The 27,707-nt window shown below is 34.6% G+C and overlaps 1 long non-coding RNA gene across 2 annotated transcripts in view; it reads right to left on the bottom strand.

Annotated features, from left to right (window-relative positions):
* Positions 1-347: 347 nt before the first annotated feature.
* Positions 348-27,707, bottom strand: part of LOC123478956 (uncharacterized) — a 554,890-nt gene continuing 527,530 nt past the window's right edge. For both annotated transcript variants that reach the window (XR_008427024.1, XR_006654396.2), the window contains one exon: positions 348-1,364. This is a non-coding gene — a long non-coding RNA (uncharacterized lncRNA). The remainder of the gene's footprint in view (positions 1,365-27,707) is intronic.

Consider the following 27,707-nt stretch of genomic DNA (forward strand, 5'->3'; position numbering starts at 1 on the left):
ATTCTTATATGAATATGTGGATATTAATTATTTCTACAAAATCAAACACCATGGTTTTATGGTATTTTCTCAAAAATTAATACTTTTCCTTCTGTGGATGGGTGCATGAATAGAAAAATGATATAAATAAAAAAGGACTTGTTGATTATTAACCAAATCAAGTATTTTATTGTATTTTAATTTAACAGATGATAGAAATATTTATAAACCTTTAAGAATGATCATATGTATACACTATAGATGCCTTGTGAATTTTAATAACATGTAATTTATCATAAAGATTTTTACTCTGTGAACAACTTATTTATCTATACATGTCAAAACTTTTCTAGAGTTTAAAATGGTAAGTGAAGAGGGTGTAGTTTAAATTTTGGGATGTGATGCAAGTGAATGAGAGTAGGTAAATAATTCAATAAATAAGAGAAAGTATGACGGAAAATGGAACACTTAATTGGAAAATGCTTCTTATTTATTTTAAAGTCAACATGTTGCATTGAGAAAATTTCTCCCCATTTTAGAAATATAAAAGCACACAAAAACAAAATTGAAGGAATAAAATAAAATCATTTAAAAATATATTTTCTATCAAAGTATATGAAGTTTGCAAAATATGTTTATAATGAAAATTCATTTAATTAATGCAGAAAACATGAACTACCTCAGAAATGACCTTGGTCTTGCATAATACAGAACTGAATTTGCTGAGATGCAAACCGCACTTAGAAATGAAAGGGCTATCATCTAGTCCCTAGGAAAGGAGACAGATAGAGGTACGTAGATAACAGGAAATAAACTATAATACATTAATTACTACAATATGCTTCGCATGTATTAGTTTGGGAAATTGCATGAACTGTTGCAAAAAGCTAAAGGCGTGTTTTAGATCTAATGATATATAAAGATCTATTGAGAAAAAAACCTGAACTGGCAACAGTTCTCACAGGCATCAACTCAGATAATACTCTTCATAACATCCTTCTCAAATCACGTCTGTCAATATGTGACTGCTTGCATGTTCTCAAACACATGTGTCCTGTTCAGCTGAAGAACGGCTAAACTCTCTCTGTTCACACCAAATTTCCTTCCTCTTCCTACTCTTTTTTCTACAGCTGTCAGACATGATTCCTGTTTATTAGTCATTGAGTCCTGCCCTTCTAGTAAGCGTGAGAGTGGCTTTTCAGTGGCTTTTGAATTGTGAGTTCAGTGGTTTCTTTATCCATGGTTATTAAAATGCAGAGAACAAAAAAATAACGTATCATCTTACACTACAAAATGTGGAATCTTTCATTTTGGTTTTACCATTGTTCTTCCCTTTTGGAGATGACCGGTGACAGAAGAGACTGTGGTAGGAATGCTCGGATGACCTGGATGGAGAGAAGAAGAGGCTTAGACTGCCCATCACCAATAGCATGTTCACACAAGTAATTAGTAGTGCAAATCCTGGGCCTAATATTCAGTAATAAAAAATGAACTAATGTCATACTCAACAGTACAGATAAATATCACAGATACAGAGATGAAAAAAGATGGTCATACATAATATGTGAGTATAATGTGTGATTTTTTTCTATATGAAGTCCAAAACCTTTTTTTCTGTAGGAAGCCCAAGAACTGGCAAAACTAACCTATTATAACCAGTGAGAGAGAACGGTGGTTATTTTGTATGTGTAGGGTTTTTAGTAAAAACTCTTGAACTGCCCTGTATCTTAATCTGACTGGTAGTTACATGGGTGCACACATACATGTAAAAGCTCCTTGAGTTGTACTTTATTATACTTCAATAAACATTTTTATAAACAGTATTATTAAAATGGGTACAATTAGATACAGATCTGCATGTATTATTGCATGGGGTGTATATAACTTAAAGTCTTTTGTTTTGTTGTTTTTTTAGCTATTCTAGCTCCTTAGCTGACTACTACCTAACACATTTTAAATCTTATTTCTGTTTTCTTCCTTATATCCCAAATACTATATTGTATTTTTCACCCTACTTTGATTTAAGCCACTTTTTAATATTTTGTAACCCAACTAAGTGTCATTTCCAAAATGGGTATGTCTTAATTTGAGTTTAACTGGAATCTATATTGGTGCATATATAATAAATTTTGGAAAAATATTCTGGGTTAAGAATTCAGAAACAGTTAAGAAACAGAATCTGAAAAAGCCCCTTTATTACCCACTAGATGAATTTTGATGGAATACAAGGAACCTTTGAGTTTCTAGAAGCCACTGTCTCTTTACATGATTGGGAAAACTCATGATTTACAATGTTTGGTATGTCATATACAATAACATTTGGCAAGAAATCAACAGTAACATTTTTGTTATATAAGTGTAATTTTTAGAATATTGTAATAAAATTATAATTTATAGTAAATACATCTTTTGTTTAGGTACGTAATTATTCATACATGTGAGATACAGATAATAAACCAAGGCAGCAAGAAGACCCCAAGTGGTGTTGAAGAACCCTGTAATGCTGGGGCATCTCTCCTTCCCATCCAGTCACTTTCAGCTTTCACACAGGGAAAAGGAAAGACAGAAGACCACATCCAACAATGTGCTGACATTGTTGGAAGACTATTCAGATAATTTGTTTTAAAAAAAAAAGTCATACTTGGCTCCTTTGTTCTGCTTTCCCACAAAGAAGAATCATTTTTTTTCTTCTAAAATTTAGTGTTTCCTGGAATTAAACAAAAATTTAATCAAGCCATAACTTTCGTATACCACATGACGCATGAGTGTGTTTTTGGTGATGCCTATCTCCCACAAATGACATGCAATTACTATACATGATGTATCAATCCTGCTCGTATCAAAACGAAGCCTCTGCCTGGAAAAGTACATACTACCTTCCTAAAAATAATCACCTAGAAAGCACATTCCTTCCAATGTTTAAAATCTGGTGGGAATATACTCAAACTTCAAATTTCTTTTTCAGTTAAATTTGTGTTGTCATAAGGAAAGTGGGGAAGTGGAAATTTTTTTTTTTGTTTTAGGTGCAAACACACTAAGGCGTTACTATCATAAAAGTGGGAGAAAGAATTCTGTGTGTTTGTGATTCATTAAAAAAAGAGGTCCTATGTTAGTGCTTAAAAATAAAAAGGTGGAACATTCTTATTCTAATGATGAAACAAAAGAGGTTAACTATTTATAGTAGTTACAGAATAACTGCTAACAATTTTCCTTCATAGCTGCAAGGTTTCAGGATATATGCAGAGAGTCCAACATGCATTAACCTTTAGGTCAGAGTGATCATGTAACTCTCTCCATGATAAGTATAATCTCGGGATATAATGCTATGGAATTTTCAGTTCCCACAATAAGGCTCATGGAAACTAAAATCTCTGTGGCATGCCCAATTACTCTACTGTTGGAAGGTCAAGAATGACAAACCACATAAACATCTAAGAACTGAGGTTGGGGAACATGGAAATTATTATGATCTCTTTTGAAGCTTGTCCCATTTATTCAGAATGTTGAACTATGTATTAATAAGCCATGGATTCTGGACCAGCTTCTCCTATTACAACATTTAGTTGAAAAATATTCAAGCATAAATGAAATAGATGTTTCTATAGGGTATTTGAAAACATTTTCAAATATGTTATGTTTATTTAAGTAGAATTAAGAACATTCAAGATAACTACATACTTGCATTTTATTGACTAAGTCATCTAGACACATAGACTTAATTTTTTTTCTGACTCTCCATATACTGACATTTTCAAACACACTTTTAATCTCAGGATAGATTTTTTTAAATGTATGAGCATTCCCCCAGTCTTAATAGAGCTACTCCCTGAATTATCAGCATCTTTTGATTAGAAATGTATATATCTGAACAAGGGTAGAAAAAGGTAGTGGAAGAGTCACTACTTTTCCCGCCACTTTTAACACAAATTTTTAAAAGAGCTTGGAGAAAGATACCAGGATATAAATGAGGTTAGGCAAATCTCTCATTCTGAATAAAGTTAAATGACCTCTGGCTCTTTTTTAATTTTTTTAATTTTACAGTCACCATGCCAACACCAGTGAAGAGCTCTCTCTCAAATCATGTCTCTAGATAATTTTCAAAATGAAAGAAGATAGTGAAATAGATTAAATATCTCTGAAGTCATTTGTCTTCAAATATTAAAAATTAAAATAAAAAATTTCATCTATTATGCTGCAGTTTTTGTGAGAGTATTTCTCCCCTTCTTCTTTATTGAAAATGGATCACTCTTATTTTGGCAGTTCAACTAGTTCTCTTTTTTTTTTTTTCCAGCTAGCCTGAACACTTCACCTTAAAAACTGTTTCTATGGAAAAAAAACTGCTTTCCATCTCCCAAATAAGCTAACTATGAACAAATGTGTGCCTGGTTTTAAGTAGAGACTTATTATATTAAAAAGCCTGTCTTTTAGTGACATGCTGGCATCATTATTAACAATAATAACATGTTCCACATGCCACTTTTCCCTTGCTCGTAGGTTTAAGTACATATCCTAGAAGGCACCATAGAGATAATCCATTCTAATAGTTACCAGTACTTAAAAACCTATTTCTACATCAATTTTCTAAAAAAAACAAAACAAAAAAGCCCCCGAACCACTAAACCCAGTATATAAAGACAAAGTAGTCTACAGTATTTCTGTTGAATGGTTAGAATTGAGGGACCAGTTGATGGCCATGTACTCAGTCACTCTCGTTCGGATTCCTAGGGGCCTCTGAGGTATATGCACTTAAGCTTTGATGTAATATGTCAGATCTCGTCTCTCCACTTCATTTAAAGATATAAAACAGATTCAGAAGGGAGAAATAACTTGCAGAAGTCACATGGGTCAGTGAAAATAAAGATGTGAGTCCGATCTCTTGAATCGTGAAGCCATCTTGCCTTGTAAGGTGTTGGCTTACACACTATTTACGCAGTTCAGTAATAAAACGAAGCCTAAGTGTGGCTTATTTACATGAATGTCTCATATAGGATGAGTCTGCTCTTTCTGAAAATTTGGTAAAAATTGATATCAGGGAGATTTCAGTGTGTAAAAATAACTGGCCACACTAAAAGTATCATTGAACATTTTCATTTTAAATGTTAAATAGCTTTGATTAGCTTTCTCATAGGAATAACCTGCTCTTCACTAAACCTACATTACAAGGACTCACTTGGGAAAACCTCCACTGAAATCAAAGGAATGCCATCTTTGTGCTGCCTGTAGAAAAGACGTAACCCAAGATTCCAAGGCCCACTGTTAGCAAAGACCATTCACTGCAGTGCTAACAGAGAGAGGTCCATAGACACCTTTCATTTTAATCTTGCTAAGTCATCAGATGTCATGGGGGATTTTTTTCTACATCAATATTTTGTCCTTGAGAAAGCACTTCCCTTTTGTTATTATAAATGCTTTTATTACTCACAATTTAGACTAAGATCAGAATCAAAAGTGTACAGATGAGAAAGAAAAAATAAACTGTCAACAGAAATATTTTTCTCTTTATTATTGATCAGTTAATGTCTCCAATAGTGAGATCTCTCAGATGAAAATGCATACATCTATTCCAAGTTGGAGATTAAAAATCTAATCTCATTGTATATAGGGGGGAATCCAAAAAAAATGAAATTATCTTCGGGTGGGCAGGCCCCTTGTAGTACAGGCTTCCCCCACTAAGTGAGTGTTCTAGGAACCCATCTGTATCAGTGCACCAGCTGGCGTTGTTGTGAGAGACTGTGCTCGGCTTCACTGAATTTTTTTTGGAAGGTCTTTCAGTGCATGTGTCCATCTCACGATGGGTGATTTACGAGCACACCTGCCCACACCATTCCAAGTGTTCAGCAGTTTTTGACCAAAAAAATGGCATGACCTCCATGCCCTACCCTCCCTATTCACCCAATCTCACCCTGAGTTACTGTTTTTTTGTTTCCCTGGATGAAAAAGTCCTCAACGTTTTGCTGATGTGGAAGAGGTGAAACAAAAACAGCAGAAGCACTAAAAGGCATCAAAATTGATGAGTTGAAAAACTGTTTTGAGCAGTGGAAAAAATATCTCAATAGGTGGATTGCATCAAATGGAGAGTGCTTTGAAGGTGACTGAGGTTTAAACATGTAAGAATAAATACACAATTTTTATATTAAATAAATTCTGTTTGGAGGTCCCCCCTTGTATATGCAGCCCTCACTTCCTACAGTAGTGCAGTACTGTATAAATGACTATAAAACCCGAATCTATACAATGTCATCATAATAATTGGTTAGAAAAATTAAGATTGTTCCATAATCTTTAAAAATTTTGTCAAAATATGCAGAGCTCTTACTGTCAGTAACAAAGGTATAAAAAAAAGAAAAAGAAAAAACAGTAAAATTACTATTTATTTACTACACTGCAATTTATAATGTTGGAACCATTGAGATTTAAGGAAATTTTTTCCTAACTTATCAAGGTACCTTAAACAGCACGTGCCTCATTATTCTCATTGTGTAACTTTGAATGTGAAGCAAGCACCATTTCTAAGCTTTAGGAAATGATCATACTTCCAAGTTTAGAGTAGCTTCCAACATTTTAGTCTCTGTGCTTTCATTGTGGTAAAATATCTTTGAGAGTTTCTTTAATGTGGAGTATTTTACTAGCATTACATGCTCTGGGACATGTCGTCAGTTCGTGAACTACATAACAGGTGAGCGGTGACCACTCATGGATAGTCTTGGAGGAAGTGACATGTTGGTCATCAACCATGTGTCACTTCTGTTATTTATGCATGATTTTGGGGCCAAAGAAATGGAGGTAAGTTTGTATTTTATGCATTTACTCATGGTTAATATATTGGAATCAAAACTTGAACTGTGTTCCTGGGGAGTGGTATAATTTAACTAAATCACAGTAACTAAAATGCATGCATATTGGAGCTATCCAAAACAAGGACTACCTCTATGTGTGTAAATGTGTGCATTAAATTTTTCCTGTAGTTATGTAATAACCAATATTAAGACTTGGATCCTCTCTGCATTTGGTAAACAACCCATAGTGGACATTGCTTCATTTAAAAATATATATACACACTCTATTAAGATAAATGTTTATCAAGTTGCGTTAGTTTGCATTTTCTACTTTAAGATCAAATATGTATTCTTAAGGTTTCCCCGTGGAGATTTAAGTAAAAACTACTCAAGCTTTTTTTTTCTTCTCTTTTTTAATTTTTTTATTTTTTAAATATATTTTATTGATTATGCTATTACAGTTGTCCCATTTACCCCCCTTTATTCCCCTCCACCCTGCGCACCCCCTCCCACCTTCACTCCCTCCCTTTAGTTCATATCCATGGGTTGTACATATAAGTTCTTTGGCTTCTCCACTTCCTATACTATTCTTAACCTCCCCCTGTCTATTTTCTACCTACCATTTATGCTACTTATTCTCTGTATCTTTCCCCCCTCTCTCCCCCTCCCACTCCCCTGTTAATAACCCTCCATGTGATGTCCATTTCTGTGATTCTGTTCCTGTTCTAGTTGTTTGCTTAGTTTGTTTTTGTTTTTAGGTTCGGTTGTTAATAACTGTGAGTTTGTTGTCACATTTTACTGTTCATATTTTTTATCTTCTTTTTCTTAGATAAGTCCCTTTAACATTTCATATAATAAGGGCTGGGTGATGATGAACTCCTTTACCTTGACCTTATCTGGGAAGCACTTTATCTGCCCTTCCATTCTAAATGATAGCTTTGCTGGATAGAGTAATCTTGGATGTAGGTCCTGGCCTTTCATGACTTCAAATACTTCTTTCCAGCCCCTTCTTGACTGCAAGGGGTTTTTTTGTTTGTTTGGGGTTTTTTTTTTTTGAGAAATTTGCTGATAGTCTAATGGGAACTCCTTTGTAGGTAACTCTCTCTTTTTTCTTGCTGCTTTTAAGATTCTCTCCTTATCTGTAATCTTGGCTAATGTAATTATGATGTGTCTTGGTGTGTTCCTCCTTGGGTCAAATTTTTGGAGACTTTCTGAGCTTCCTGGACTTCCTGAAAGTCTATTTCCTTCACCAGATTGGGAAATTTTCCTTCATTATTTGTTCAAATAAGTTTTCAATTTCTTGGTCTTCCTCTTCTCCTTCTGGCAACTCTATGATTCAGATGTTGGAACATTTAAAGATGTCCTGGAGGTTCCTAAGCCTCTCCTCATTTTTTTGAATTCTTGTTTCTTCATTCTGTTCTGGTTGAATGTTTGTTTCTTCCTTCTGCTCCAAACCATTTATTTGAGTCCTGGCTTCCTTCCTGACACTGTTGGTTCCCTGTAGATTTTTCTTTACTTCACATAATGCAACCTTCATTGCTGCCTGGGTCTTTTTTATGCTGTTGAAGTACCCAGTGAGTTCCTGGAGCATCCTGATAACCAGTGTCTTGAACTGTACATCTGATAGGTTGGCTACCTCTTTGTTGCTTAGTTGTATTTTTTCTGGAGCTTTGAACTGTTCTTTCATTTGGGCCTTTTTTTTTTTGATCTGGGCACATCTTTACATAGTGAGGGGCGGAGCCTTATGTGTTCACCAGGGCAGGGAAAGCAGCTGGTTGTGATGCTGTATGTGCAGGAGGGGTTCGAGAGGGAACAGTGCTGCTTGCCCCGCTCAGCTGCCTTTCAGCCGTCTTCCTCGGCTACCCACAATTAAACTGGGCTCTTCCAGTGCTGATAAGTGGGTGGCTTTGTGTACGTTCTAGGACTGTGGGTCTCTCCAACGAACTTTCCTGTGAAGCTGGGAAAAACTACTCAAATTTAATAAAACAAACAAGATATTAAAATGCTGAACAAAGCAGTTACTTTGCAATTAATTTAATTCACAGCCAGGCTTCTAGATTGTGCTTTTACAGCCAATTTCAGTGTTCCTTTACCTGGGAATAGTAACGGAAAAGTTGTGTTGCCTCAGAGTCCATGAAGAGAAGTAGGTTAGTGTTGGTTTGCAGGGTGTAATCAACAAAAAACTACATTTGCTTTTTAAACAATATTGGTTGAGTTGTAATTTTCAGCTCAGCCCTTACTTTTGATAAAAGGTAAATGTAAAAAATCTACACATTTTATTATTTACCAGTATGGAACTATACTGTGAAATAATATAGTTAGCAATTTCCACTAAATTTTTAAAAATGAATTTAAAAATATTTTCTAGGTAATAAGAACTTTGCATAATATTTCCTCCTTTGGTTTCTTACTATATTAGATTAAAAAAGGGAAGTCATACTAATTTAATCCCAGAATTCTGAATTTGACAAGAAAAACAAATTACTAAATATTCAAAGCCTTCATCTTGAATGGGAGTAATCTATAAATTCCCCACAAATATAAAATCTCTTTTTTGGTATACAATAGTAAGGAAGCATCAATTTTCTTTCCTTTTCTTTTTCTTTTTCTTTTCTTTTTTTTTTTGTATAACATAGAACTCTGTAAAACTTGAGGTTGATGAATGGATAAAGCAGAGAGCAATAGGGCAAGACCAGAAAGTACATTTCTGACTGAGTCTTCATATGAAACTTCCTACTTAATTCAATGTTTTAGTCTCTCAGGGGACACCTCTTCTTGGCAGGTTTATATTACTTTATTATGAGAGTTGGCACTCCTTGGTGCTCAAAAGCAAGGCAATGGAGAAGTTTGACAGAAACCAGAACAGGTCTTTCATTCAGAAGTTTAGGAATTATGTAAATATTATTTGAACCTCTCCCTCTAGTTAATAATAATCCAAGATAAAACATTTGAATGAAAATTTCTAATCCTGTGATTTACAGGCAACAAACATTAAGCCCTACCTTTTAAAATCAGAATCAGTTGTAACTTCACTACATATTGGATGCAAATTCCTTATGAAATGGACTTTCAGTTCTTCACGTGTAAATCACCACCTGCTACTTAAACTCTAATATTCAGAATATAAGCTTCTTTTTAAAATAATAGATGGTACATGTTGCCTATGAGAAACTTTCCCTCGATTAATTCTGCTTAAAATAGAAACTAACAAAGACAGAAGATACAAACCCTTAATATATTGAGATGTAATCATTTAATTTAAATGTATTTAAAACCAGATTTCAACTATTTCTTATTTTTAATGCATGCACTCTACTGCACAAGGAATCACAGTGGAGAATGAATAGTTACATTTTTAAATCACACAATCCATAACTTAAGGTGGAACATAAATTGACCAGAGGAAAATAGGACTTAATTAGCTGAGTCCCAGTTCTTGAAATTGCTTTTGCTTTATATTCTATTTTCTTTTTTTTGTCTTTTCATTAGTTTCTTGTTTTATTGTTGTTCAAGTACTGTTGTCTCCATTTTCACCCCACCATGCCCCCCCACCCATCCCCACCTCCCACCCTTGAACCTACCCCCTTTGGCTTTAAGTGCTGCAGACACATTATGGCTCCTATTCTTAACCTTTAGCTACATTTAACCTTTAAAGAGGTGCCTTGACTTTAGGCTGGTATTTGTAATTCCAAAGTCTTCATATAAACTCAAGTTTCCTTTTCTTGCTCTCAAGGAACCCTCCGTATTTCCACAGTAACAAAGCTTACCAATCTCTTGAGGGAGAGAACTCTAAAAACATCTAAAGTTTTTGTTTCAATGAATTGGATGAGTTAATAGAGTATCATCGCTAAGCATGTAAACTCCACAACTCATGCAGAGTGCATGGATCTAAATTCCAATTCCACCATTTGGTATCTGTGAGATCATAACTCCTTACCCTGTCAATGCCTTGACCCTTTCCTCTGTAAAAAGTAGGTGATGGAATTATCTGACACATGGGGTTTAAAAGAAGGAAAATGTGAAACTGTTCCTCAGATGCTATGCTCAATACAGTTTTCTCCTTCTCCTCCTCCTCCTCCTTTTTCTCCTTCTCCTCCTCCTCCTCCTTTTTCTTCTCCTTCTGCTTCTCCTCCTTCTCCTTCTTCTTCTTCTTCTTATTATTATTATTATCATTATTGATATTGTTATTTGCATCTGTGTTTAATTTTAACTCATCTTTCAGAGAATTCATGATTTCAGATTTCATCACCTTTTACTAACTTCATAAAAAGAGTGGCTAACCCAGAGTTCTAGACCTTTCCTATAAAATTGGAATTGGTTGGAAACAACTAAAGAATATTAGAAAGCTTATTCAAATCCTTGAAGAGAGTTTAATTTTCCATAAGGCACCATATGCTATAATTTTTTTTCTGACCTGAACGTGACAATTCTGTTAGAAATTGTAAATGTTTAAATTATCTTATTTTTTTATGAGGGGGAGTCTTAGGAAAAAGTGCTCTCATTTCAAATAATTACATCATGTTGGCCATTCTAAAATCCCTATAAGAACATAACCTGAACACTTTTATAAAAAATGCATTCACTGTGTACTGATTGCAAAAAAACCCACATTTTTTCATTAAGAAACAAAGTTCACCATTTCACCCAAATTATTTTTCATCCTTATGTAGACAATGGTGTCCTCAGGGAGAACTCTAAAAGTTAATGCATTATATCATTTACCAAAAAAATCGAACAAGAAAGGTTATACCACTTCAAGTAATGGTAAGTCGGTCCTTTTCATAAACTACAGTCAAAAAATCCTGTAGTTTTCCATTTTATTACTTTGAGCTCATAAAAACTGGCCCTTCTTTTCCAATTTGTATTAGTAGAGATATATCACAAGATTAATGGTAAAACAGAACATTTTAAAGGAACAGACATTCTTACTTTGGCTGAATTCTGTTTTGACATGAATTAAAATTTTAAATCATCTAACATTTGATTTAAGAGAGAGAGGTTAGTACAAAACCTCATACAGAAGTCCGTGGTAAATATGCTCAAAAGGCTAAAACTAAATGCAGTTTCAGGAGAAAACTGTGAAATTTTATTTTTATAATTCTTCACTGTGTTTCCTGACTTTGGTCTTTTCCTTTCTCATAATTTTCAACATTCATCCTATAGGGGTACTGCAGAGGGACCTATAAAAGTAGGATCATTTTTGTATAAGATTGTACAAGATCTTTTTAAAATTATGTTAAATTGAAAAATTAAAATAGATACAAACAAAAATTAGGCTTTGATTCACTTCTTTTCACATGGGTATTAGAAGAGAGAAGAAAACATCCCTATTTCTAATACTCTATGGATAGGAAGTCAAAATAGAGAGGAAAGCCTTTAGTAAATGCTCCTATTCTTAAGACAGTGGTCTTTCTTCTATATCTGCTTTCAAATTCTGCTCTAAAGGAAATTTACTGCTTTCTCCTAGAAGTCAGTCATCCCATGTCTTCTCCCTAAAGCTGTATTCTCTTTTATTTTCAACAATTTTAATTACTTCTCCTCCTTCTTATATAAGAGAAAATGTACATGGAAAGATTAATCCCTATGTAACATTTTCTCAATAAGTATAATAAATAAATCCAAGATTCTGACTACACAAAATATTTTCCTGGCCTTTTTTCTGGCTCGGTATTATTTCAGCATGTATTACTTTGTTTCTATAATGCAGAAGAGATGAAAATTCTCAATATGTTAAAACTGAAATCCATTTTTCTGGAGTAATTTTATTTAAATAGTTCAACTTTATTTTTCTAGTGATTTAAAAAGATAATGAAAATTATTTCACCCCCCCCAAAATAATATACTCTGTGACTTCTTAGAACAAAGATACTTTTCTTTTGCATTTGTATTGTTCTTTAATCATGGAAGAGATGATGAATCTCAAAATAAAATAGCAATGATAATAATAAACCAAGTCGAGTGATCTTCTTAGTAGACTATGAATTCTACAGAATGATTTATAAGAAGGCTTTTACAGGAATTCACTATGGGTTTTTCAATTGATTGGTTTATGGTTGTAGAAGACATACACCTAGAATCTAAAGTTTAGAAGGTCAAAATATAAAATGTTGAGTGTAGATGAATTTATCAATACTGTTGTCAACCATGGAAACTTTTCCTTTTTATTTCCATGGGTGTTTAATTTAAAAATACAAAAATATCCAAAGTGCTTTTAAATTACATTTTTTTACAAATGGAAAACATATCTCTGTCTGTAGCCACATTTGTATCTTCCAAGAATCATTTCAGACAAAGGAAAGCACAGCTTCACTTGTAAGTGTTAATACAGAGAACAAACATGCTTTCAGTGTAACACAGACAAATTTCCTATGACCAGAAAAGGTTAGAACTTCAATCGCACAAAATATGCTAACTCTTATTGTTATATTTGTCCTGTTTTCCTTATATTCTCTTCCAATTTAATAGCATCTCCTTCAAAAGCAGCTGTAAAATAAAAAAATACATGTGTGTAGTTTTTCTCTGCTCTGAAAGTTTTTTAGTTATTTGTTTGAATAATTGTTTAAGATATTTGTAAAATCACATTTTCTTGCTCTCAAATAAATTATAGAAATGTAAATAATAATCTAAAATTGATGTTTCTATGTTAAAGTTCTTGGCATTTCTTAGTTTTGATTCTCCTTCCTACCTTCAGGAATTCTGACTATGTCTCATTTTAGAGGGTGGCAATGGATCAGTTTCTTCAGATAACAGCGGATCACCTGAAGGTAAGGAACATTATCAAATATCCCAACACCCAGTGGTTCCAAAAAATCGTTAAAGTATAACTCTCCTCTCTCAAAAATTTAATAACATATATTAAAAAATGAATTAGCCATATCTGGTGATATAATCCTCTTTGATTTTGGTCTTCACACTTCCCTAAGGAGAAAGTTTTGTTCTATTATTTAAATAGCATCTTAAACTTTGAGACTATATCAGATAAAGTTGTAACTGAACACCGGGTCTTGTTAGACTATTTAAAGTATTTTATTTTTCCCCTGGCAGGTGGCTCAGTTGGTTGGAGTGTCATCCTGTATACCTAAGGTTGTGGGTCCCAGGTCATGGCAACATACCTAGGTTGCAGGTTCCATCTCCAGTCAAGGCACATACAAGGGGCAACTGATATCTCTCTCTCTCTCTCTCTCTCTCTCTCTCATCAATAACTACTTCAGGTGAGTATTAAAAAATAATAAAGTATTTTATTTTGTGCTCTCAATTTTTCCACTGTAATACAAAGGTCAGGTGTTCTGTTAGTCATCTCCCTCCCAAAACGAGTAGATTTATGAACATTGGGGTGCACAGGTTCTTTTGAATTGGTATTTCAGGGTTCTTAGGGTATAATCCCATCGGTAGAATTGCTGAGTCAAAAGGCAGTTCCATTTTTACTTTTCTGAGGAAATTCCATACTGTTTTCCATAGTGGCTATACCAGTCTGCATTCCCACCAACAGTGCTCTAGGGTTCCCTTTTCTCCATATACTCTCTAACACTTCTTTGTTGATTTGTTTGTGATGGCCATTCTGCCCAGTGTGAAGTGGTATCTCATTGTGGTTTTAATTTTCATCTCTCTGTTCATAGCAGCACAATTTACAATTGCCAAGTGCTGGAAGCAACCTAAGCACCCATCAGTAAATGAATGGATAAAAGAAAATATGGTACATTTACACAATGGAATACTACACAGCAGAAATAAAGAAGGAGCTCCTACCCTTTGCAACAGCATGGATGGACCTGGAGAACATTATACTAAGTGAAATAAACCAGGTGGTGAAAAACAAATACCATATGATCTCACCTATAAGTGGAGCCTAATCAACAAAACAAACAAGCAAGCAAAATAGAACCAGACACAGTGAAATTAGGAACAATCAGAGGGGAGATGGGAGGGGATAATGGGGGGGAAAGGGTGAGGGGTTTTCAGGAACATGTATAAAGGACACATGGACAAAACCAAAGAGGGGTAGGATCAAGGGTGGGAAGTGGGGATGGCTGGGGTCAGGGGGAGTGGTAGGGGGGAAATGGAGACAACTATTCTTGAACAATGATAAAAAAATTTTTAAAGAAACTAGTAGATTTAGAGTTGGATAATAACCATACCCTTTACAGTGCATTAAATTATGATTTGAGTTTATGCATTAACCGGGAAATAAACCAAATCTTTGAGGTAGCGCTGGCTCATTTAGGTGAACTTACCTGAGAATTAAAATAAAGTTCTTCAGTAATGAGCATATGTTTGTGAATACCTTGCTGAGTATCTGTTTTTAGGAGACTACTATTCTGGAATAAAATTGGCTCTTCTCATTTTTCAGGTGCAGTAAAATGCTTTTCCTACCATTGAACAAAATTTTGAAGAGTTGATTTGTATAGAAACAAAGGATGTCTGGAGTTTCAAGTAAGTGTCACAAAGTGATGTCAACCAAGAAATTACATTCCCATTTTATTTTCCTAAAAATAGCTAAATTTATAAAGAAGTTAGCATGCTCAAATTAGAAAATAGAAAGAGAACATAAGAAAATTACTGATATCATTCACAAAAATGAAAGTAAATCAGAAAAGAGGAATTCATTTAAATAACGTTATATTTATCAACCCTTCTATGAAACTATCTTTATTAATTATTTAAAGTAACTTTTTTAAAAAGCACTTACTTGAGAGCAGAAGTACCTGAAAATTTTTCATTACTCTAAAAACCATTATGTTTTTCACACACACACAAACCCCAAGCAATTAAATCTGTGGATTGCAATCTTATTTTAAAGACAACAGGGATATAATATAAACCTGAGTAGAAGTGTTAAAAGAAAGCATTCGCACATTCCTAAGACCACACCCACCAACCTATCCATATTTCTGTTATTGTGGGCAAAATATTCATGTTTCTATACACTACATTTAATACTCTCTCGTGTACTCAATTTCCCTGCCCTCTGCTACATTATCAAGTTTTCATCTCTGCTGGATCATTTCAATGAGAATAAAAACCTGATATAATATATGCCATTATAAAATATGTATTTGTGCTCACATTCTGCTCCAGTTAATTTCTTTTCGGTCTTATGCAATTAAACACCCTGAAATACAGCCTCCATTTGTTATCCTTCATTTATTCTTAGATCTTCTTCCATACCACTCCAAGGAACAGTTACTGTCAAGGTCAACAGGGAGTGACACATTGCCAAATTCACTGGTTTTAGTTGTCAAGACAGTTGATCACTTATTCCTTCAAACTTTTTCTTCACCTGGCTTTTAATACATCAATTTCCCTTGATTCCCCTTCTACCTCTATGGCTGCTACTTCCTTTGCTGGTTTTTCCTTTTCACTGTCACTTGTAATAGTTGGAAAGTCCCAGGACTTGGGTCGCAGAGGTTTCTTTACCTACACTTATTCCGTAAGAGACCTCATTCAATTTTATAGTAGTAAATATTACTTATATTATTAGTGTTAATCTGACTATTTCTCTGAATTCTGGACTTCATATACAACTATATCAATAATTAATCAACATCTACATGTAGATATCTACTTCTCACCTCAAACTTAACATGAATAAAATGAACCTCTTGAATCCTTAGCTCTCCCAACACCTTCCCCTCTTCATCACCTTAACTTGGAGTATTCTACATTTCCTCTATTTCTTTCATGTATCACACACAATCACTCAGTGAATTCTGTTGACTGGAGCTTCAAAATAGATTAGGGATTTTACTACTCTCAGAATTTTTACCTTTACAAGCAAACTCCAAGCCACCATTGTCTTTCTTCTGGATTATGGCAGTAGTTTATTCCTAGTATCTCTGTCTTTGCCCTTGCTCCCTACTCATACAAAAATCATTTCATAAATTCCCTTCTAAATTGAATACCAAAATCCAAATAATATCTTGCAATGTTCTGGCCTCCCCAGCTATCGTCTTGACACTCATCTGCTGTCACTCTCTCTTCTCTTTCTCAAACTCCACTCCATCACACACCTCAAGCACACTTGGAGGGCTGACAGGCTGCAGGCACATTTTTGTTTCTTCCTTTTGCCTGAAACACTCACCTGCAGACCAGCTTGCAGTTCACTTCCTCACATCTTTCAGCTCCCCACCCAAGTGTTGTCTCCTTGCAGTGTATGCCCCTGCCCTGAATCCCTATTCCCTCAACCCATCTTATTCTATTTCTCTGAGTTGTATTATTTCCTTATTTGTTTGTTTATTGAATGTCTCCTTCTTGCTAAGATGAAAGGTCACTGAGGGCCAGGATTGCCTTCACTGCTGTATGTAACCCTGGAAGCTGTAACAGTTTCTGGCTTGTAGAATTCATTCTGTAAATTTGTTGTATGGCTGGGAAAAACTTCCTTGTTTCCTTTCCACCTCAAAACTTGTATCTCATGTAGTGTTTCCTAACACATTTTGCTGTGGGACTGATAACTATTCGCTATAGAGAAGATTTTATTCATGATCATTAAAAAGAAATGTTAGAATTCAATCTAAAAGAAAATTAAGGTACCAGAATTTGATGGATATACTACAATTGTTACAAAGCTCTCTTATACTTTAATTCTAAATTAAATAACATTTTACTTTTAAATTAAATTGAACTTACATCTAAATTAAAATAACTGCAGCATAATGCATTTCAGTTGAACAATTTTCGGAAATGATGCTATGTTACAGAATGTGTTTGTCCTAGAACAAGTTGAGGAAATGCAAAAACTAGACCATGATTTTGATTTTGTAGCCATCTGGTCAGAATCGTTGATGGTTCTCTCTTAAGTACAGTGCTATAGACTCCAAGTTCCTTACATTGGTATTTAGGGTTTTTTTTTTTTAACTGGAAAATTAAATTACAAGCTGCCTTTTAGCTTACAAGCTCCATTACTACCTCATAAACCAAGCTCCAGCCACATCCCTATTGCCCACATGCATTACAATACTTCACACCTCATTGTTGCTTTGCACATATGATACTATATCAAGTATAGTAAGTCTTAGAGTCCCACATGTTAGTTTGTATAATAGGTTTCTCTGGATTTCTCTAGTAATCTTCATAGAAGTAGTTTAACCAGGATACTACAAGTATTGGATCTAAAACTTATAAGCAGCATGACCTTGGCTAAGGAATATCACTTGTCCACAGTTTGCTGAGCTGTAAAATGAATATAATATCTACCGTATCACTCTATTACTATTATAAAAAGATAGAAGGTGCCTAGTAAAATGCCTAAACAAGTCATGTAGACACAAAGAGGCATGTGCTTTTTCTATATCCTTCTCCCACCCAATGTCATTCAATCCCATTACCTGTCTATGCCACTTCTTACTTGCCCCTCGCATGATTTCTAATTTAATTGTTTTAATTAGTTTAATTCTTATTCTTGAGGTTATTATTTTCTACATTAATTACTATATTATTACAACCTTAACCAAGGCATACAGTCTTCCTAGAAACCAATCTGCTATTGTTTTTAAGTTTTAAATTTGATTTTTAGTTTAAAAAAATTTTACATCGATAAGGAATTGTAAAGGATAAGACAGCTTCCTATGAGCTTGGTCTATCAAAAGATGCATTTAATGAAATCTTTTCAATATATCAGTTTGATATAACCTTCGATCATTGTTTAATTTTCTGGTTAACATCACTAAAAATGATTTGGGGGTATCATGATGGGATATGAATAATTTTAGTTCAATTAGTTTCAGGTGTTATTTATAAAAACATTAAATAGTAGCTTGCATAAGATTATTTGCTTTAAAGATTATGTTTTAAAATACCACAATCCTACTTCAGAATTATTGTATATTTTCTTTAAATCAAAGATGCTTAAGCTTTTTCATTAGCTGATCCAGATAAATAATTTACAGGTTAACATAAAGTGAGAGCTCATTGTTGAAAATAGGTTTTATCTGAAGAAGTAAAAACCAACAATTTGGATAAGGTTAACTTTGAATAAGTAAAAAAAAAATGCCTCCAAGTGATCTTATTTCTGTGGCATTCTCCAAAACTTCAGATTTTCTTGTAGCTTTACAGGTTATTTGAGTCCCTGTTGGGGCATTTTGTCCATTAAACACTATCCTTGAAGGACTGAGTAGTTGTTTGTTTCATATACAATATGGCAAATTATTTGTCATCAAATGTCTTGGTTATTCCCTATTTCTGTTTTCTAAAGACTAGATTTGTTTTATACCAATTGAATTTGCAATCACAACCATTCAGAAGAAGAAAAAGAGCCTTCAGATTGAAAAAAAAACCAAATTTAAATAAAGTTCATTTTGACATGTAAACCTCAAGCAATTTTTAAACTTTGGCACTAGTACTGAACCAGGAACAAGATTTTTTTTTAAATTAATGTTGATAGGCTACAATAATTGTAAATCAGATAAAATTTGCATCCTTTTTCATTTTTTATTTTAAATAACAATATTTTAAATGAATATTCTTACACCTTTGTTTGAATGTTACACTGCCAAGAAAACTAAACTGTGTCTCAAGTTTGAAATATTATTTAATACCCTGAATATTCTGAAGAATTTATTGCCATTCTATTTTTCCTTGCAACTGTTGTTCCAACAAAATTGTTTTCTGCAAGTTTCACTTTCTCCAGAACTTCTGTATATTAGAAAATACTATGAAATCTATTGTTATAATAGAGAATCCCTTGGGAAATCTTAGAAAAATGACAAAGTAATAAAATTAATTTTATCAACATGAGTCTTAGGTCTATAAATATATTTCTAAGGTTAAAATACCTTTAGAGAAATGACAGAGACAGAGTTAAAGATATATATATGATCTACCTATCTATGTACTTCGCTATTATTATCTATCTGTCTCCTAGAATGATTCCATATCACCCACAGTAAACATGTGAGGTGAGCAGTGTTTGTCACCCCAAAATACGCCTCTGGGGGATATTATTTTAAGCTGGTTATTTTCAAGAAATGACTCAGGAAAAACCTTTGACCTTCCCCCAAATGCCTAAAAGAATTTAGACAGAGGATCTGCTCCGTGAAGGAAGCTATCATCACAGACAACTAAAGTTTAATATAAACTAGAGTGCAATAGATAGGGAGAAACCTACCACAGGGCCCTGCGATCAAAGTCCTCTCTCTGTGCCCCGTTGTTAAAAATGGCCCAGCAAACATTTCTTTTCCAGGGCCATGTGAATTGCCTTCCTGTGCTTTGAAGTCCCAAACCATGATTCCCTCTTCTCCTTAGCTCAGATTGGCATGTAAACAAGGCTTAGCTGCTCAGTCTATTCTGGACGCTATGTTTTTATGGATCCTGCATATGCACATACATAATGGATGTTGCCATTTTCTCTCGTTAATCTATCTCATGGTAATTTGATTAGTCCAGCCAGAAGAATTCAGGAACGTAGGAGGAAAATTATTTTTGCCTCCCTCATATGTCTTTACAAGAAAGAACAGCATTTTTAAAGTCTAATTAAATATATTAAATAGGACAGGAAATGTCAAGCCAACTTGATTTGACCAAATTAGTTTAGTATTAGAAAGACATGCTAATTTAGGTATATAAACACTTTTCTCAACCGAGAAATATTTTGCAATGGGAAACTTGCTTGAAACTATGTGCAACTTTCATTAAATACCATTTTAGAAAAATAATGTTACTCTCCTTCTTGAAAAATATTGAGGAAGTCTTCTCTGAGGGACAGAACTGAGAAAAAATATACTTCATTCCAACAGTTCTGCCCCTGAACTTCCTTCTACCTCTTACTTCTTTATTACCATGAAACACTTAGCAAAATACTTTTGTGTCTTAAAACAGAGAATACCTCCTGTGGGCATATTAACACAATGGAAAACAGGAAGGTGTCTGACCAGCTCCAGCCCTAGGTTCTTGGGGGGGCTTTTTGCCCTGTTTCCTTGCCAGGGGGTCTCCTTTTTCTGAGAGTAGTTCATAGTAACTAAAGTCTACAGGCTATGGTTTTAAATTAAGAAACAAATTCTCTAAAAACAGTAAATATAATCATTCCACAATATATATAAATAGATCATATTTTTCTGGTAGTTTCCCACCAAATATTTGAATGTGGCTGGTTAATTTTCAACATGCTACAAATTGATCTTTTTAAAAATATACCCACCGCTGCGGATGGTTTCCACCGCATCCTACTGGGGCAATATCGGAGATTCAGTCCAAGTGGCATCCCTTCAACTTGCTAAAGCCATCCAGAAAGTGTATATTCTAATTCAAATCCCGTCATGTCTTCTCCATAAGGTTTTTTGTCTTATGGAAAAAATTTCACAGCATGAATCAGAACTTATTCAATATTTTTTACAACATAGGTTAATTTCTCATTTCTTTATTTATTAAGGGTATTGTTTATTATTGAATGAAAATTTTAATTGAAGAGTGTTTTTAACAAAGGGATGTCAATATGATTTAAATTGTTTGCTCTTATTATTGATTCTTTTCTGTAATTAAAAAATAGTATATACAGATATCTATGCTAACCTATTTCAAAAATATATTATCTTACTGACTTGTTATAGTGTTTCTAAAGAAAAATATAGCTTGGTGAAATAACAAAAGCTAGCCTGAAATCTCCAATCTTGTATATTTAAAAATTATATTATTGAAACATAAACGGGAAATAAAAGAGTACCAAAAAGTATGATGGTAGCTCTTTTCTCTAAACTGATGGTTTATATACAGTTGTTGACAGAACAGAATCAAATTTGAAAAAAATTAAAAATTGAAGATGTAAGAGAAAGACAATCTGGTTGTATTTTCTTATTGCTGAGTATCAAATATAAAAAACTGAACAGCTTAAAGCAACAAACATTTATTATCTCATTCTTGGTGGATCATAAATTGGAGAATTTATCTGGGTGCCTCTGGTTCAGTGTTCTTTTTTATTTTTAAATTCTCATCTGAGGATATGTTTTTACTTATTTATTTACTTTTTTGAAAGAGAGGAAAGGAGAGAGAGAGAGAGAGACATCAATGTGAGAGAAACATCAATAGGTTGTGCCCAACCGGGGATCAAACCCTCAACCTTTTGGTGTCCAACCAATTGAGCAATTCGTCAGGGCCAGAGAGTCTTAACAATGCTGCATTGAAGGTGTTTGGCCAGGGCTGTAGTGACCACAAGGCTTAAACGGGAGCCCAGCCCTTGATACACTGGCCCCCAACCTCACTCCTCTGTCTGCTGACGGGCCCCGGGTCTTCAATGGGTCTGGGCTGGTAACTGCAGTTTCTAGCCATGTGGGTCTCTCCAGCTCACAACCTGACAGGTGTATTCTCACAGAGCACGTGAGCCAGGGAATAAGGGATGGAAGCCCAAGAAGAAAAACATACCTAGTGTTCTTGTAACCTAAGTACAAAAGTGACTTCACATTACTAGTGTCCATTATTTACTAGAAGCCAGCCATTAGCAAAAGCCCACATTCAACAAAAGACATCAACACCAAGAGGCAGTAATCACCAGAGAGCATCTTTCTAAATGAAAATAAAGGTGGATAGTGATCAGCAAGTAAGTGACTTAAAGTCTAAATTATCTCACATTTAAAGTTACTATAAACATTGCTGGTTGAATTAGGTAATACCAGCAATCAACAATAATATATTTAGCTACTTCCTTCCCATTATCCAAGATAGAAAATCCAATGTCTGGATTAGGAAAAAAAGTATTGCCCTCTGTTGATTGATAAAATTACACAGAATAAAAGATGAAAATGAAAGAATGAGTAAATTGATTTTCTCAAAATCAGGTTCAATCTAGCCTTTTTAGAGAGAAATAAAGGAGTCCTGATTTCTTTGGTCCTAATCCCCTCTTTTGTTTTGTTACATTTTTATCTGTTGTTTTGAAAGGAAAGAAACTGTGTATTTTGTTCTTTTTGTATTTGAAATCCAGTTGAAGGTACTGAATCTCCTTGCAAAATATCTTTTAGTCATGCGTTGTGATTAATAACCTACCAAGTTACACAAAACGTGGGTAGGATTACTTTTAAACATGGGCTATAATTTTAAAATCCCATGCAGATGTACACACACACACACACACACACTCACACTCATGCTGGGAGTAGATGATACTGAGAGCCGAGTTGATCTCCAAAGCAACCTACTTCCCCAGGCAAGTAATAAAAGACAATAAAGGAAACAATAAAGGATCTGGCCATGTGTTTTTATTACTGTCAAGCTAAAGGACTGAGAGAGAGTACCATTACTGATATCCTTTGTTCAGATGGGGAAGGAGGGTATAGATACTTGATGAATGGAAAAGAAATTTTAATAAAAACATCCTCTGAATGATGACAGAAATACTGCATTGAAGAAATTAATACCAGAATCTGATTTTTAAAAATTAATTCTGCATGTATAAACTTTGTCTTTGTTTATTTAAATGTAGTTATTAAAATGGGGGCTGCTGTCCAATTTCTGGACTTAGGAGCTTGAGACATCGATGTTAGAAGGGAGCTCAGTTTTTGATGCTCCTCTAGTCTCTTGGCCAAATTAATGAAGTTGCTTTTTAATGTTATAAAACTACTACCTCTAGTTAATCAGAAAGTAGGTAATTTCTTAAGGAGTGGTGATTGGCCATGGTTAGAATAATCAGGGTTCTGGAAAAGAAAATGAGGGCATAAGGCACATGTTTTATCCACAGAACACACCGATAGCATTTCAGAAGTTAAGATAGGTCCACAAAGGAACCTGAGTGCTTGGGTGGAGATAAAAAATTAGGAAGCCGCTGTGGAATATGTGAGAGAGATTGTGTAGAGGGCAGAGAAGTCACTGTTTTTTAAAGAGGGACAAAATTTTCCTAGATGCTGCTTAAGGAAATGATAGGTCTTTGAATTCACACTGCCTCTAAATCTACTTCCCTTCAGCCAAAATCCTTTCATTTTAGATGTAATTGCTCAAAGGTAAAGTGCACTTATAAAACATGACTTGGAATAAGATTAAATTTAATTTTTGTGTAATCCGTTACAACATGCCATCAGAGTAGAATAGGAATTAAAAGGCTGAAGAGTAATCACTTCAGAATAGCACCAATAACTATATAAAATAATCAAAAATAAGTATATTGTAGAGGAGAAAAAATTTTCCTTCTACCCTTCTAGGTTCTTTGGCTGGTCTAATAATCAAGTGAACATAAGACAGATTAACAGGAGAAAAAAAACTTAATTTCATATGTACAGGAGCTCCATAAAAATATGAAACCCCAGGGCAAGACCGGTATTTGAGGTTTATATTCCATCTTGGGCTAAGGAATGAGGTGACGGAGGTTTCAAAGGGAAAGAGGGTGATTCCCAGGTTGATAAGGAGAGCTGATGTTTGGTAATTAGATATTTTTCCTGCCATGAAGATAGGTCATTCAGATAAAAGTTATCTCTGGTAATAGCTCGCTCTCTCTGAGTCAATCCTCCTATCTCCAAGCAGTTAAGGGAGTTAAGGGAGAGAGGTAGTGAAGGTCAAGGTAAGAGTTTTTATTGAGCCTGCTGAGTCTTGACCACTTTCAGCTCAAAAAAAAATCCACATGCCAAAATGGCATGCTCCCCTTGAATATATTGTATTTTCCACATAATTTGAAGTTATTTTTTAAATTTTATAATGTGCTTATTTTTAAGCTGTCAGGGACATCACCCAATTAAATATTCTTGCAAATATCGCTTTTTTCCATAGGAAATTATTTTGATTCAATGCCATATAGCTTTTGATAGAGAGGAAATCCTCAGACTAGATGGCATATAAGCCACATTCTAATCACATAAGCATATGAAAATCTTTTCTGGATTCTGGAAACTTCACGCCTATAAAAAGGAAATGGAAGGTCTTTGAATTCACACTGCCTATAAATCTATTGTATTGTGGAGGAGGAAAAGTAATTTTCCCTCTACCCTTCTGAGTCCTTAAGGGAGACCTCTATACTAAAACACATGTTAACAGAAAAAAAGAAATAAAAGTTTATTAACATGTTGATGTCATATATACGTGGGAGATACCCAAAGAAAAATGAGTCACTCCCCTGATGCGGTTTGGAATTCAGGTTTAAACACCATGGTAATAGGATAGAGGGAGAGGGGAGGTGGCCTCTTAGGGGAGAGTGAGTGATTTGGGGGAAAGGTGAGTGGCCCATAGAAGAATAGATGGGAAGCACAATAGTTTGTGAAGTCTGGTGTTGCCTTTTAGTCTCCTCTCCTACGATGAGTCAATCTTTCCTGGTTGAAGAAACTCCCGGGGAGAAGATTGATAGTAATTGAGTTCCTTTTTTCAGGATTTGTCTTTAGGCAGATAAGGGGAGTTAGAGAAAATTTTTCTTTGTGTTTGCTATTTTTCAAGTGTTTACAGCTCAAAATAATCAATATACTAACTAAAGTGGCATATTTGGAGATACCATGTGCCTGAATACCTACAGTCATATTTTGGGGTGGCATATTATGCTACCCTACGGTATCATTAATTATACTCATTTGTCACCCCAAATCAATTGTCCAGTCCCTGCTTTTTAATTTGTTGATACAGGATGATCTTCGGCTCTGCTTATGCAAGATTCCAAGTTCAAAAAACCCAAACAAACAAACAAAAACAAACAACCAAAAACCCTCCTATTATTTTACAGATAATAACTTTTTAAAACATGAAGAGATTAAGAAAAAAACACTTATTTGGGTTTCCATATCAGATTGTTAGTAATTCAGATTCTCAATATTAAGGCTCCAGGCTTTCCATCACATTTTTCTCACTAAATCTTATAGTCAGCACTGAGTGAAAAAGCAAGGAAGAACATTTACCCTTGAAATGGCAAAAGCAAGTGAGTAAGATTAAATGTCAAAGACAATGCAAAGAAAAATTTCTTAAAGTCTGATAAGAACATGGGTTATGTTCTGTTCAGTGGTGTTGACCTTTGAACAATGCAGGGTTTACATCACCCCATGCAGTTGAAACTCGATATGTATCTTTTGACTCCCCCAAAACTTAGGTGTCCATTGGGGGATTGGTTCTTGGACAACCCCCCCAACCACGGACACCAAAATCTGAGGTGCTCAAGCGCCCCACATAAAATGGCTTAGGTACAGAGGGCACACAGTCTGCTCTCATATCCATGGATTCCCAACCACAGACCAACAACAGTACAGGTATTTATTGAAAACAATCCTCATATAAGTGGATCCACATTGTTCAGGGCTCTACTGTGAACAACCTTCTCCTTATTAATTTTTTGTATGGATCACTTTTGGATGGAAAACCATTTAAAAGTTCTGTAGAGTAAAAACCTACTTAGAAACACTTTGCATAGAAATCTGCCCCTCAAAAATATTCCAAATATACTTGGTCATATATTCTTCCTTAAAAGGGAAGGGAAACCTTTCCTTCAGAAAGTAAAGTTGCTTTCCTAGTCAATGTGTAAGTTTAGCAAATTAACATCCCAGCTACCTACCTCCGTGATGCTCCCAACTTCTGAACTCCCTCTTTCTCCCCCACTCCCAACCCTGAAACACGTACATACCTGGGCCAAAAATACCCGTTTGCTTGCTGAAGTCTCTAGTTTGATAGTTAGTCTTCAAAAGCCGTGTAACTCCTTTGCAGAGATAATTTAATTAATATTAAAGCACAGTGTGAATTATAGATTTTCTCCATGAAAGAGGCACTGATAAAAATGATCATGAGCACTAAGCCACCACACCCCCACACCCCCCCCCACACACACACACAATGGACTGAGAAGGAAAATTGGATGATGGCTAACATAAACCACTCACGTCTCAGTTTTGAGTCAAATCGCGGGTCATTTCAAGTCATTTCTTCTAAAAATCCCAATTTGCTTTGGAATGTGTTCTTTGAAGACTGATCCATATTTGAATACCTCCTATGTCCCAGGCTTGTTCTTTTACATGTTTTGACCTGATTTAAATGTCTTTAATATATAGGTGGTGTACTTACACAAATGAACAAAATGAAAGCTTCCAAAAGTTTCAATAATTTATGTTCTGTTGTTCTTTTATAAAGCTACAATATTAAGAATCAAAAACTAGGTCTGTCTCAAAAAATTCTATTCTTTATATACTACCCTATAATTCTTCAAACAGCTGGCATAAATATGAATTATGTTGAGGATTAAAATGTGAATTTCTCTATCACTGATTCATTATAGCAATATGCTTAAAGAGCAAATTATGGAATCCATTTACAAGGCCTCAGCAGAGTTGTGCTGACTTTGTCTGGATTTCCTACGGTCTAAAGAGACTTGAAGCCGTATTAATGCCATTCCCTTGGTTAAGACATGTGTTCCTTCTCCCAGGCAGTGATACCATATAGATGGGGTCTCCTATTCACTGGGCATAAAGCCAGGACATTGTAGATCAGTCCTCACCCATGCTGAGGCAACCACTCACACCATAGAACTTATGGCTACAATTATCCTTTACCCTGAAAATCAACTACACGGTTAATGAATTATGCATAGATTGGGTGGGGTGTAGTAATGAATGAATAATTACCAAAGATTTGTGGAATTATTCATATACATATGACTTCTCAAATGCAAGCAGTATTAACTACATCATAAATAAATTGTATCATGTGTTAAAAGCTTTAAAAAGTACTTTCATATACATGCTATCTATAAATGTCATTTGCTAGAATTGACTTAGTAGCTTTTATTCCATTTTATAAATTTCTAAGTTACAAAAGACATAGATTTTTAAGAGACGTGATAGGTTGGTGTTCCCATTATTGCCATGAGTGCTTCTCATTAAAGATGGGTTAGAAACCCTACTTGGCCTTTACAAACTCTGAGCATTATTAAAAAAAAAAAAAGTATGGTAAACCACAGGTGAGCAGAATGCAATTTAACAGTGTGTGTTCAGCTTTTATGTTCTTTGTAAGCCAGAATTGATTTCAGTAATTATCCCAATTTTCTAAGAGCCCTGCCCTGTGGGCTATTTCCGCTTCCATAACTGC

This window comes from Desmodus rotundus, chromosome 5 (genome assembly GCF_022682495.2).
Source record: "Desmodus rotundus isolate HL8 chromosome 5, HLdesRot8A.1, whole genome shotgun sequence".
Classification (NCBI taxonomy): Eukaryota; Metazoa; Chordata; class Mammalia; order Chiroptera; family Phyllostomidae; genus Desmodus; species Desmodus rotundus.